The sequence below is a fragment of the Lissotriton vulgaris genome, unplaced genomic scaffold (assembly GCF_964263255.1).
Source record: "Lissotriton vulgaris unplaced genomic scaffold, aLisVul1.2 SCAFFOLD_630, whole genome shotgun sequence".
Taxonomy (NCBI): domain Eukaryota; kingdom Metazoa; phylum Chordata; class Amphibia; order Caudata; family Salamandridae; genus Lissotriton; species Lissotriton vulgaris.
In genome coordinates this window covers 592167-603898 of record NW_028252722.1, presented here as the reverse complement: position 1 = coordinate 603898, position 11732 = coordinate 592167, and positions in this window count along the sequence as shown.

Here is an 11732-nt window from a genome sequence, read left to right as displayed (position 1 = left end):
CCCTGCTTTATATAAAAATCATGTAGGATGGGATAAGGATTCTCATCCCCACAAAATCCAGTCAAAAAATCTACATACTGCACAAAGGCAGTACCCAGTTAAACAAGAAGCTAAAAGGCAAGTCAGGGAGATCTTAGATCAACTTGAATATCAAGGGGTGATTGAAACATGCACCTCACAAATGAACAATCCTTTGTTTCCTGTCTCCAAGCCAGACGACTCATATCGTCTAGTTTTGGACTACAGACATCTAAACTCCTGCTGTAAAACTTTTGCAGTCCAAAACTCACACAGTGCAGCACTAATGAATAACATTGTGCGCAAAAAATATAAAACGACATTAGATATCTCTAATGGATTCTTCTGTCAAAACATTGCACCTGAAAGCAGGTATTTGACCGCTTTCTCAATAATGAGGTCGCAAAAAAAATTCTGTCGACTCCCACAGGGATTCAAGAATAGCCCAGGATTATTCTCAGCAAGGGTAACAGAATTACTACAAATGTATTATGATGAGGCATTATCCTAGGTCGATGACATCTATCTTGCAGACGATGACCTGGAGACACACTTGAAAAGAGTGAACACCATAATACTTGGGTTCGCATTGGAAGGTTACAAATTCCACTTTAAAAAGTCAAGAATAGCCCATCTAACTGTCCTATTTTTAGGATATGAATTATCAAGTGAAGGCAAAAGACTAGCAGACAATTTCTTAGAGAAATGTGCAGTACTCCAAGCACCTAAAACGCTGCAGAATTTACAATCAATACTAGGTTTCCTGAATTTTGGAAGAACATACATTCTAAATTATGCAGAGAGGGTTAAACCTCTCTACGAATTAATAAAACCTGATTTCAAACCTATTAATTGGACTCAAAAACACACAGAAATTTTGATATCATTACAGACAGACATGTTAACCAAAACAAAACTGCAAACACGCGCAAACGAACGCAACCTTGTAATCCGAATCATCCCAGGAAGATGTGGATTCACATACCTGACCTCTAATGAGGGAGAAACGGTACCAATAGCTTACAAATCACATTTGTACACACAAGCTGAAATAAAATTCAGTTCTACAGAAAAAATTCTGACAGCGGTTCAAACCTCTGTAGCAAAAGAAAGAGCCCTAGCCCAGGGAAAAAGGATATCTGTTTTAACAGCTGTATCAGCCCTTGAGGCAGTAACAATACCAGGCAATCCTAATGCTAAAGCTCTAGATCCAAAATGGATAAAATGGGAAAATTCTCTTGCTGCAGAAGACGTGGCACACGCTTTAGATCCGAAAATGAATAAAATAGAATATCTGGAATATGAAAATGAATGTCCTCTGCCGATCAAAATTCTGCCTCTCGAACAGTACACCTCTGTAATCTACACAGACAGATTTGCACAACATTACGCTGTGGAAAAGAAAATTTACAATAACGCGTGCGCGATTGTTAAAGGTCGCTGGCGCTTAGGTAAATTCAGACCAATGATCACTAAAACCGAATCATTCAGAAACTGTACAGCTCAGCGAGCTGAAATAAGATCTCTAAAATTGGCGCTTGAAAATGCCGATCGCGAATTCCCCACACTGATAGTGTGCGATTCACATTACTGCGTCCAGTCTTACAATAAGAGCATGCAGACTTGGATTCAAAACGGTTACAAGGATGACACAGGTGCCACAATAAAGCATAATAAGCTATGGGAACAAGTAGTTCTTTTACAGAAAGAACTACAAAAGACTCATGTGATACATACACTGAGTCATCAACGTGATGGCGTTCACGTTGGAGGGAATTCATTGGCTGATAGAGCCACAGCGGCAGCTGGTCAACCGGCTTCCGTAGCCACTAAAACGCGTTCAGAAAAACAAATAGATGGAGAAACCATGCTGGCAGTAAAAGCCTCATTAAAAGGCGACTATGCAGCGTTACCTCTCAACTATCCACTCAATATTATATACATAATTGATGCGAACTCTGTTCCGTTTGCTCAAATCCCTGGAGTGGGGGATAGAGTAATTCCAAACACGAACCGGAGAATCTTCTTGATACAAGAAGCACACATGGGATTGGGTCTAAGGCACCAAGAGATCCTGAAATCTCTAATAGATTTACAATCACAGTACTGGTGGCCTGGAATGAGCGTGCAAGTTTATAACTTTGCAATGAATTGTCAGGACTGCAACAGAGATCGCAGTGGTGAACCGGAACAGACACCTGCCCAGACACCTCTATTAGACAGCATTAGACTATCTATACGCAGACATCCATACGGAAGAATGCGGTCCCATAATTATTAAGACTAGATTCACTAAAGATGTGGCCCCAGCGCTCGGCTGACGCCAGAACTGTTATAAAAGATTTGCGATTCTTTATTGGCATATATGCAATTGGTATGCTACATTCTGACCAGAGTCCTGCGTTTAGCTCTCGAGCTTACAAAGAGGCCATGACCAGCATGGGCATTGCATTGCGGTACTCTTCTCCCTTCCATCCTGAGGGAAATGCGGTTGTGGAAAGAAAAAAACGTGACATAAAGCAATCTATAACAGCGAGGGTATTAGGTTCGAGTGATGGGTGGGTCAAACATCCAACAAGTGTCCAGCGTAGTCTTAACAATCTGCCAAGAAGTTCTCTAAAGGGTTTCACTCCATATAAACTATTGTTCGGCACTAGAATGAAAATCCAGGATTTAGATTGTCAAACTTCAGTGGTGGAAGAAAAAACCTTTGATATCAAAGATCGTTTGGTTGTTTTACAGGACTTGAATGAAACAAGAAAAAGTCTAAGTAACATAAAGTCTAAGCCAACAACCACTGAAGAACCACCTGTCCCAGCAAGACCTGTCTGGATTCCAAAGATAGGGGATCTGGTCAGAGAAAAGACCACTTTGAAGAAGGAATTTGGGCCTTCTTACAGAAAAGCAGTACCTGTCTTAGCTGTCAGCGGAACAAGATCAGTACTACTACCGCCACTTTTTGGTAAAAAGGAGAACAGAGTTGTATCCATCGACCTGGTGAAACCACAATCATGTGGCCAATAATAAGCAGTAGGCCCAGTGGACTCCCAAGAAGTAGCAAGAAGTAGCAGATAAACCTTCAGTGATTAAAAAAAAGGACTATGCAACAAAGCCATGGAACTTGTGCCTCTTGAAACCCAAATTGCAACAGTTCATGAAGAAACGCCACTCTACAACGATGTAGCCACAGACTATACAAATGTAACAAAAGAAAATGCAAAGATCAATGGAAATCCGGAAGCAATCCCCCCAATTGACAGAACTGCATCTGGCTACTTTATCAACTTTGATGACTTTTCCGATGATCCGAGTGAACATGGAGACAAGCTAGCAACAAAAAGAGACTCTAGAGACAATATTTTGAATCTGCCTCTAGCATATGTACAATCTTGTATAACTATGTGATAAAATGGTCTCCATCTTTTTTCTGTATTCAGAGCCATTTCATAAATGTAATTTTCGCAATTCATTCAGCCAATATTTATATTTGCATTTCCTGAATGATAACTCCGCTTGAAAGCGTACAGTATAATACTCATTTTCGTGTAGCGATACCATTTCAAATGCATCCATTGTATTTTAGGGTGGGCTGGAAAACACATGCATACCTATATGTTTCTATATTGCTTAGTATTTAGTAATGATGGACATTATACGTGGAGTGGGTGTTGTGAATGTATCTAGGACCCTAATTAAATATTCCAGATGTATGCCCTTATATGGTTATAATAAATCATGTCCTTATAAAGGCATAAGAGTCATACCCATATTTAGTCATAGCCCATGCAGCCCAAAAACGGCAAGGCTACTTCCTTAGACTTCTAGAGAGCACAACGAGTTCTTTCAACAAACCAAACCTCCAGCAACCTGGGAATTCCCCATGCCTTTGTTTTGATTTGTCATAGAACTCCTGCGAGCACTAAAAGAACGGCCCGTTCTTAGTGACATCTTTTATTGACGTCTTAAGTCCAAACTTACGTCAAACACAGCACCTTCCAGGTATAAATATACCAACACTTGCCTTAAGCAACACACGTTGGTGTGGAGCAGAGCAGCTATCTACTTATCCGAAGCCCAGCTGATGCGAGAGCCGAAGGAAGCCGTCCCTCCCTTTGACACACCGGGAAAGAAGCTGCCTTTTCTCACGCCGAGAAATCCAGCTCCGGTGTTTCCAGTCACCCTTGCGGGTTACTGGGAGATCGAGTCCTGAGAAACGAGATACAAGACCTCCTTCATTCTATAACCAAGGTACGGAGCTGATTCAAACCTTAAAGAGAATTCTTGATTCAGATTCTTGGCAAAAACCCAACTTTACTTAAAACTTCAACTTACTTACTCCTTCCCACGTATTAGGCTTAGGTCAGGTACACCAGGGTAGGCGTATCTTAGAAGCACCAGTTGAGTTTGTTAGTCAATGTTGTTATGTATGTAAATATTTTATCAGTTTTAAAGTATCATATGGCTAAGAAACCATATCAATGCTTTTAGAGTATTATTTCATAATACTCCTTTTACTGTACGCACTTTACTTCATGATAAGTATTGCAATTGTGGCAATTCATTTCTCTTGCATGAGAAAGAAGACTGCTCAATAAAATAACACCTTTTATTGAAAACGCCTGTCTCTCTATTCCTCTGCACCCTGGTGAAATTAAGCATACACGATTGACTGAGTGAAATAGCTGTCTATTGTTTTCACACGACTCTGGAGATCTACTCCTTATTCTGGGGGAGCAAAGTTGTCATGTTATATGGTTGTCAGAAGCTAATCCCTTCTTGTCTAAATCAGGGATGTTAACCCCTCCCTATATATTCGAGAAAGTTCCTAGTGACCTCTGAGCTAGCTGGCAAAACTAATTAAGTCTAACATAGTCAGTAGAGACCTAGATGACCTCAGTCCTACGCCTACACTGCTGTTTATGTTATTCCAATGCGCAGAGCCTATTGGGAATAAAGGAACTACACCACATGGCGCCCAACGTTTGGTAAGGCGATAATCTAACGCTATATACTAGAGTAACTCAGTCGTGCTTTTTCACACAGACCCTTTTTCCCGTAAAAACTACAATAGACGTCTGGAGTGGGTGAAAGGTTAAACATCCGCCGGAACTTAGTAGGATGAGAATCCTATGTATTAGTTTACGGTATAGTCAACGTTGAAGGATACAGTGTTCCAAAATATTGTGCACCTAATCTTTGTTTCCTTGAAACTTGATCTGCAACAAAAAAAACCTTTCATTAAACAATGTCAAACCACAGCGACAACAACGGAACCGGTGAAGCCGCAGTAAATGCGAATCAACCGGGTGCAGATCTTACAGGGTTTAATGAAGACGACCATGATGCAATAATCATCCTGGTCAATATAAGAAAATCCATAACTATAAATTATTTTTAATATAAGGTATTTGATGCCATTCTTGAAAGTGCCGGGAATAAAGCGCCCGGATCTGATGGGCTCTCCATAGACCAGCTAAAATGTGAGCCAGATTTTTGGGCCCCATTGCTGTGCAATGTTTTTAATAATTTAACTGAAGGGGAGATCCCGGAAACATGGTCACGCAGTATTATTGTCCCTATTTTTAAAAAGGGCGACAGGCTTGATCCTGGGTGTTACCGCCCAATTTCTTTAATAGATAATACTTTAAAGGTTTTGGGACGGATCTTATTTAAAAGGATAAGAACATGGTCTGATGAGAACAACATCCTACACCCGAGCCAGTTCGGGTTCCGTAGCAGTGTCGGAACAGTGGAACAATGCCTGAACCTGAACCTGATCATGGCAAAATATAACATCGCAAAGAAATCCCCTTTATACTTTGGTTTCATGGATTTGAGCTCGGCCTTTGATTTTGTTAACCGTTCCCGGCTTTGGTCTACCCTCCTCGAATATGGTTTAGATGTCCATCTGGTACATTTTTTAGCTTTTTTACATCGTGATCTTAAAGCTTGTGTACGTGTGAATCAAATGGGTGAAGTTTCTGATGACATTAGTATTGGTAGGGGGGTCAGACAAGGGTGTGTGCTGGCCCCTCTCCTGTTTATTTTGTATATTAATAAGCTAAGCAGCACTCTGAGCACCTTAACTAGTGATGTGCCTTATATTAATGGAGCCCCTATACCCACACTTCTTTATGCGGATGATGCGGTCCTGATGGGCCGCACTCCCAAGGCACTCCGTATTTTAATTTCAGGTTTTGTCCTTTTTATGGCCGATTTAGGCCTAACAACTAATTTTAAAAAATCATTAATTATGAGCTGTGGTCCAAAAAATTACAAAATCCCCCAGATCATTTCAGGGTCAAATGTTCTAAAAAGCACCAGCACTTTTCCCTATTTAGGGCTGCTATTCTCAAATAGTGGCACGTGGCATGCACATGTTTCTTATGCCAGGAACAAGTTGGGCAAGGCTATTAACTGTGTAACCTCTTTGAGACAGCCCAACCAAGCTGATGTAATAACTCCCCTGGTTAAGATATACCAAACCCAATGTATGCCAACCGGCACTTACGGCGCTGAGGTTTGGGGTTATACCAACTGCTCCCCTATTCAAACAGAAGAGAATAGATTCTGTCGTAAGGTATTGGGGGGGGTTATCTGTTCTTCAAACTATGTATGCCACAACAAATTAAATATCCCTTACATAGAGGATTTTGTGAGATCCAGACCAGCACTATTTTGGATAAAGATCTGGAATAACACGGCTGCTACATTGACCCGTGAAATTATTTTGGATTGTCTAAAGTGTGACAGGGGACATCATATACCATGGCTGAAAGCAGTAAAAGAGTGTCTTGTAAGCGTGGGGTTGGCTTCTATGTTCACATCACCAAACCTAATAAATCGCTCCCATAAGACCATCATTTTAAGGGCATTGTATGACTTATATAGAGAAGAGCGTGACAGAAAGAACCTGATTAAATGCACGGTTGTAAAATATTTGGCCCATTCTGATCCACACGTCAAAAAACCTGGCCCACCGTACAGATATTTGCGTTTGCATCTTGGAAGATGGTTAAGGGGTTTACTGTTTCGTTTCCGAGACGGGAGTATAGTCAATCTATTGAACTTCCCGATGGGATATAACAAACATCTCGAAACTTTAAATTGCCCCTGTAACCCTGACATGAAGCAAAGTCTTATGCATTTCTTGTTCTTTTGTGGTTTCTATAAAAAATACACTGCACATTTTCTTATGCCCTATTGTAAGAAAAACGGATTAACTAATTTCAAATTGGCATTTCGGTCCTTTCTGGTATTGGGATCAGACGAGGTCATTTTTAGAATGAGTTGTTTTCTCAAAGCTGCTGTCAGATCGAGAATCACCCTTAACATTGATGTATAAATTGTTGCACACTGCACTTTCTATTTTTGATACTCTTTTTATAATGGTTTAATAATGGTCTTAATATCGTGTTTTTAATAGTGTTTTTAAACAGTGTTTTTAAATAATATTGTATGATATTCTCTTCTATTTTAAAACCGAATGATTTACTATTATGAAGGGACATATGTTGAACAACTGGGATATCGTAAATGGATTTTGATTTTGCTCGTTTTGTTCTCGGATAACTCTCCAATTGCAACTATTGAATTGAGTCGATTGATGTTTCTTAAAAATGTATTGTGTTTTTTGTTTGTACTTTTATGGATGTTTTTATTCCGAATAAAGATCTTTTGACTTGACTTTGACTTATAGAAATGGGGTATCATCGAGAGGTGGTACAGTTGTATTTGTGGTAGAGGCCCATGAATATCGGCAGACAGAGGTATTCTATTCCAGGATAACTTTTCCAGAAGCACATGCTGTGACACGTGAGTTCCACTACTATAAAATAGCGGAATCTCCAGAGGAATACTCTCCGATCGAGGAAGTTGAAATTCCACTAACATACCAAGAGCACCTGCTCTTATTTAATGGTGCCCTAAAACATCAAAATCACATTACCAGGCTCGGTCCACTAGGTAGATCAGGAGCCACATGGCCGGTTCTAGCCAGCTAATCACCACATCCAGACATTGAAGAAATGTCAAACGAAAAACTCTTAGTTAAAATAAAAGAATGAACAACAGCATATTGAGATTTAGTTCAATTTACACTTGACGGTACAAACTACAGAATAAAACAACTAATTGAAAATCCTGAAAAAACCTTTATTAAAAACAATCTCAATTCTCAAAAGAAGAAGTGGGAGGGTAATAAACAAACCACTCCCAGAGAAAAACAATTTCAGTCCAGAGGAAGGTCTCCCCAACGGAGAAATAGATCTCCAGAAGAGGGGGGCAAGACTCCCCAAAGGGAGCCCTCTGAAAAAAGATACAACCTTAGAAATAGGGATAAATTAAGAAAACCTGACAGATATCAAGATATTGATACATGTCCCTCTCGATCTTTTCAGACTTCCTCACAGAAATCGGAAAGAAGAGGATGGTCAGAACACAAGGAAGAGCACGTCAAGTCCAAAGACAAAGAACCTGCTCATCAAAATAAAAAATCACAATTTCCCAGAAAGAAGGTAGCAAGTATTAAAATTAAACATGCCGAGAATCCTGAGGACACAACTGAAAAACGAGGAGTGGGCCCAGACAATGCTAGACAGCACAGCAGAAGTGACCAGAGCTCGCAAGATCCTGATGACTCTTCTGTAGACAGTGGACACAAATGAATACATTCAAGTGGAAACTGCAGACACGCTAGTTAGCGTGCCCCATAAACTATATGAAATAACATTATGTATAGAGGGAGATAAAATTAGGAAAATAAAAGGTCTCTTTTGGGAGAATCTATCTAAAGGCTATGATATCCTTCTAGCAGAGAAAGACGGATGTATAACGTTACACCGCATACTTTTACTCCGCATACCATTACAACGCGGTATTCACAACGCATACCGTTACAACGCATAGCGCTTTGGGGTGCTGGATAGTGGTAAGTATAATTTACTATTCTAACTCCAGTCCCCGTGGACCCTAGGGAAGGTGTTGGATAGTAAATTAAACTTACCTCTTATCCTAGAGCGCCCCCCAGCGCAATGCGTTGTAATGGTATGCGTTGTAATGCCTGCGTTGTAGTGGTAGTGCGTTGTAAAAATTGCGTTGTAACAGGTGCATACCGAGAAAGACTGGCCACCAGAGTTTGTCAGGGAGTGCCCACATGGCGAAGAAATGATTATGCCTGCCTTCTCAAATCATATCCCAATTCATAAAAAATACACATTTGCAAGAAAATGGGCAGTGGCCCAAGCCCCTGCTTTATATAAAAATCATGTAGGATGGGATAAGGATTCTCATCCCCACAAAATCCAGTTAAAAAATCTACATACTGCACAAAGGCAGTACCCAGTTAAACAAGAAGCTAAAAGGCAAGTCAGGGAGATCTTAGATCAACTTGAATATCAAGGGGTGATTGAAACATGCACCTCACAAATGAACAATCCTTTGTTTCCTGTCTCCAAGCCAGACGACTCATATCGTCTAGTTTTGGACTACAGACATCTAAACTCCTGCTGTAAAACTTTTGCAGTCCAAAACTCACACAGTGCAGCACTAATGAATAACATTGTGCGCAAAAAATATAAAACGACATTAGATATCTCTAATGGATTCTTCTGTCAAAACATTGCACCTGAAAGCAGGTATTTGACCGCTTTCTCAATAATGAGGTCGCAAAAAAAATTCTGTCGACTCCCACAGGGATTCAAGAATAGCCCAGGATTATTCTCAGCAAGGGTAACAGAATTACTACAAATGTATTATGATGAGGCATTATCCTAGGTCGATGACATCTATCTTGCAGACGATGACCTGGAGACACACTTGAAAAGAGTGAACACCATAATACTTGGGTTCGCATTGGAAGGTTAGAAATTCCACTTTAAAAAGTCAAGAATAGCCCATCTAACTGTCCTATTTTTAGGATATGAATTATCAAGTGAAGGCAAAAGACTAGCAGACAATTTCTTAGAGAAATGTGCAGTACTCCAAGCACCTAAAACGCTGCAGAATTTACAATCAATACTAGGTTTCCTGAATTTTGGAAGAACATACATTCTAAATTATGCAGAGAGGGTTAAACCTCTCTACGAATTAATAAAACCTGATTTCAAACCTATTAATTGGACTCAAAAACACACAGAAATTTTGATATCATTACAGACAGACATGTTAACCAAAACAAAACTGCAAACACGCGCAAACGAACGCAACCTTGTAATCCGAATCATCCCAGGAAGATGTGGATTCACATACATGACCTCTAATGAGGGAGAAACGGTACCAATAGCTTACAAATCACATTTGTACACACAAGCTGAAATAAAATTCAGTTCTACAGAAAAAATTCTGACAGCGGTTCAAACCTCTGTAGCAAAAGAAAGAGCCCTAGCCCAGGGAAAAAGGATATCTGTTTTAACAGCTGTATCAGCCCTTGAGGCAGTAACAATACCAGGCAATCCTAATGCTAAAGCTCTAGATCCAAAATGGATAAAATGGGAAAATTCTCTTGCTGCAGAAGACGTGGCACACGCTTTAGATCCGAAAATGAATAAAATAGAATATCTGGAATATGAAAATGAATGTCCTCTGCCGATCAAAATTCTGCCTCTCGAACAGTACACCTCTGTAATCTACACAGACAGATTTGCACAACATTACGCTGTGGAAAAGAAAATTTACAATAACGCGTGCGCGATTGTTAAAGGTCGCTGGCGCTTAGGTAAATTCAGACCAATGATCACTAAAACCGAATCATTCAGAAACTGTACAGCTCAGCGAGCTGAAATAAGATCTCTAAAATTGGCGCTTGAAAATGCCGATCGCGAATTCCCCACACTGATAGTGTGCGATTCACATTACTGCGTCCAGTCTTACAATAAGAGCATGCAGACTTGGATTCAAAACGGTTACAAGGATGACACAGGTGCCACAATAAAGCATAATAAGCTATGGGAACAAGTAGTTCTTTTACAGAAAGAACTACAAAAGACTCATGTGATACATACACTGAGTCATCAACGTGATGGCGTTCACGTTGGAGGGAATTCATTGGCTGATAGAGCCACAGCGGCAGCTGGTCAACCGGCTTCCATAGCCACTAAAACGCGTTCAGAAAAACAAATAGATGGAGAAACCATGCTGGCAGTAAAAGCCTCATTAAAAGGCGACTATGCAGCGTTACCTCTCAACTATCCACTCAATATTATATACATAATTGATGCGAACTCTGTTCCGTTTGCTCAAATCCCTGGAGTGGGGGATAGAGTAATTCCAAACACGAACCGGAGAATCTTCTTGATACAAGAAGCACACATGGGATTGGGTCTAAGGCACCAAGAGATCCTGAAATCTCTAATAGATTTACAATCACAGTACTGGTGGCCTGGAATGAGCGTGCAAGTTTATAACTTTGCAATGAATTGTCAGGACTGCAACAGAGATCGCAGTGGTGAACCGGAACAGACACCTGCCCAGACACCTCTATTAGACAGCATTAGACTATCTATACGCAGACATCCATACGGAAGAATGCGGTCCCATAATTATTAAGACTAGATTCACTAAAGATGTGGCCCCAGCGCTCGGCTGACGCCAGAACTGTTATAAAAGATTTGCGATTCTTTATTGGCATATATGCAATTGGTATGCTACATTCTGACCAGAGTCCTGCGTTTAGCTCTCGAGCTTACAAAGAGGCCATGACCAGCATGGGCATTGCA